A 3,233-nucleotide genomic window follows, 5' to 3' on the forward strand; every position below is an offset into this window, starting at 1 on the left:
TAAAGACATTTATTTTATGGCTAACTCTGTTCCCTTCATCAGGAGAAAAAGAAAGAAGGAAGGGAAGGAGGAAAGAAGAAAGAAATGAAGGAAGAAAATAAGGAAGGAAGAAAAGAAGAAAACTGATAGATGATACCAAATAGAGATCTCAGAATTTATAGGGACTTTACTATTAAAAAGTTGGAGATTATATATAGCTTTACAAAGAAACCTCATTATTAGACTTTTATTGCATTTTAATTTTTTATATACCCTTAAATGTCTCAGAGAATAAAAATATTCAGATAGCAAGATGAGGTGTGAGTACCCCATCCAGGATGAAACAGATTCCATTTGACTAAAGAGAACTAGATGCTTTGGTTCTTTTATGGGACACATATTCAATTCCCCCAAACCAATCAGGGGACCAAATTATTTCTCTATAAAGAGGAATAGAAAGACAGAAGGGAATGAGAAAACATTTGTCATGCTAGCCCTACTCAAATGCTTTCTGGGACCTATTTATCTCTTGCTTATTATGTAGTCGATATAGAAGATACAGTCTCTAAAAGCTGTCCTACAACCCTGGGGAATAGTGAAAAGTCATAGTCCATGGACCTCGCAGAGAGAACAATCTCCCCCTTGGAATCAGGTATGGCTCCCCATGGCTGCTCAGCCTTACAAACTTGTGGAGTGTCCACGGTCCAGGAACTACCAAGGTAATTTTGCTCTGGATAGAGCTCAGAGAGGAGCTGTTCTTTACGTGCTATTGATCACAGATGGAAATATATCTTCTTTAACTGGGTTTGCTGCCCTTTAAAGTCTCCCACATCAATGTAATGGGACAGATTGAATATTTTTTCCGTGTTAGTGGGTGGAAGTTTTTTCCGATGCCACCCAGTTGCTCTTTTCTTACAGAAAAAGCAAAATACAGATTTCCTTTGGGTGCAACAGACATAAAGAAACAAAAAATAGCTGTCTCACAAGCAATGAAAAATGACATCCAAAGAAATCACACATCAGAAATCACACATGGCAGAAGTAAGCTTCCTTTTCAAAATATTTTGGCACCCGACACAAGAGTAAAAGAATTGCACAGGCCACCTGAAAAAAAAAATTGTTATAAAAATAATTAAATAATGTATTTCTTACAGACTTGTCCTGAAAATATAGACTGTGGGTTGCCTGTTCAAACACAGTACTTTGGGAAATATGTTTAAGATAGTAAGAAATAATAGGCAGACCTGTAAGAACAAATTGTAGCTGATTCAAATGCCTACATAACACTGAATTTGCTTGGTTGTTATAACCTAAGTGGGTACAAATGGACTCAGACCAATCTGAATGCTTACTGGTTGAAATAGTTAAACAGTTCCCAAGGCTTCAAAGTATATCCTAAACAGAGAAAGATTCTCTCAAGTTCTAATTCAACTTGGTTCTGATTCCTTTTTTTTTTCACTCTCTTTTTTTATCCACACCTGAGGACAGTTTTCCATTTTGTTCAGATAGAATGGGTGGGGGGCATCGATGTGAAAGGGACACATTGAGTGTCTGCCTCCTGCACGACCCCAACCAGGGCCAGGGACAAACTGCAACTGAGGTACGTGTCCTTAGCAGGGACCAAACCCGGGTCTCTCTGGACCATGGGCTGACACTCTAACCACTGAGCCAAATTGGCAGGATGGTTCTGATTCCTTTTATTAGACAAAAATCTCAATATATAATTTCAATGGACTAATCATTTGGTATCTTAAAAGCCATTGGTTCCTTTTGAAAATTTCCCAGTGCTTCTTCTAGAAATAATGGAATTCTCCCAACATAAGTTAAATGGTGATGCCTGGAAGCACATTAAGGGAAAGCATGTGCCTCATTCCTTGAAAAGGTGCATTTTTGTATGTCTGCAAATACTAAATACCAGGAAGCTTTATATAGTACATCTGTGTGAAATATTAATGAGACAAGTTCGCAAACTGTGTGTAACTCAATGAAAGAGTTACCTAGGCAAGGAAATTGGCTGAGGAACATCTAATATTTTGGATGAAATGTGAAAGGTGATGTTTGAAGTTTGTAGCCTGTCAACACAAGTAAGAATATGAACTAGTTCACTTGCTTCAATAGCTTACATCTTTTTCTGGATTTTTCTTGAAAGCTGCACAACTGAAATGATTTTAGCACATAAAGTTCTCTAAATTATACACCTGGTGTCATTGTGTTTCTTGGTCTTTCTCCAAAGCTGAGCAAACTCTTTGCAAGAGATGAACAAAATGTTCAAAATTTTCTTCTGATTCTTTACTTTTATTCTGATTGCAGTTTGACAGAGCCCTTGGCTTTTCTGTAACTCATTGCTATGTATATTAGTGGGAATTTAATATTGTCATACTAATGTTTTTTTAATGAATATTAATGTGAATTTTAAAATACCACAGCACAGAGGAGAAAGCATAATTCTGCCCAGAGATATTTGGAAGACTTCACTAAAGAGAGGACATTTGAGCTCTGAAGCATGCATAGGAATATTTTGGTTAAAACAAAAGAGGAAAAGAATTTCAAATCAGAGGAATAGCATGTGCAAAGACATCTGGTCCTACAGGGGTCCAGTCTAGCCAGGGAATAGCAAGCCTTTCTGACCAGCTATGGGATAGAACACCTGTGGGGAACGATGGGTTAAGACCAGCATAATTACAAGCCAACATGAATTTATTCTCCAAATAACAACAGTATGAAAATCCCCATTTTTATGGTGATTTTGGATATACCTAGTTCCACTTTGCCTCACAATCTTGCTCAAAATGGCAAAAATATATGTTGTGTGAAACTGCCAGCCAAATTAACTAATGAAATGGATAGAATATACTTTCTTGAACCAAGAGACTGAAGTTAGAAAGGAATAGGAAGCACAATTCTGGAAATGGAATACTGAGATAAATCTTATATCCACACAAAAAATAACATTATAGAAAAAATGTAGATAGAGGAGGAAACATTATTACCTAGGATTAGCACTGGATGAACTAAACCGAGTCTATGAAACTGTGCCTGTGGGAAGAATGGGAGGGATACAATAACAAGTATTTGAAAAAGGAGGGATAATAATATAAAAGACAATTTTCTTATGCATCTTGGGATTAGACAAAAAATCTATTGGCTGTACCCCACCGCACTGTTTGGGGGAGGGGCTGATACAAAACCATATAATGCATATAAAGATTTGATTCTAAGACTACTCGAACCATTCACTCACTTGGGCTCAATCA

Source organism: Molossus molossus, unplaced genomic scaffold (assembly GCF_014108415.1).
Source record: "Molossus molossus isolate mMolMol1 unplaced genomic scaffold, mMolMol1.p scaffold_m16_p_11, whole genome shotgun sequence".
In the NCBI taxonomy this organism is placed as follows: domain Eukaryota; kingdom Metazoa; phylum Chordata; class Mammalia; order Chiroptera; family Molossidae; genus Molossus; species Molossus molossus.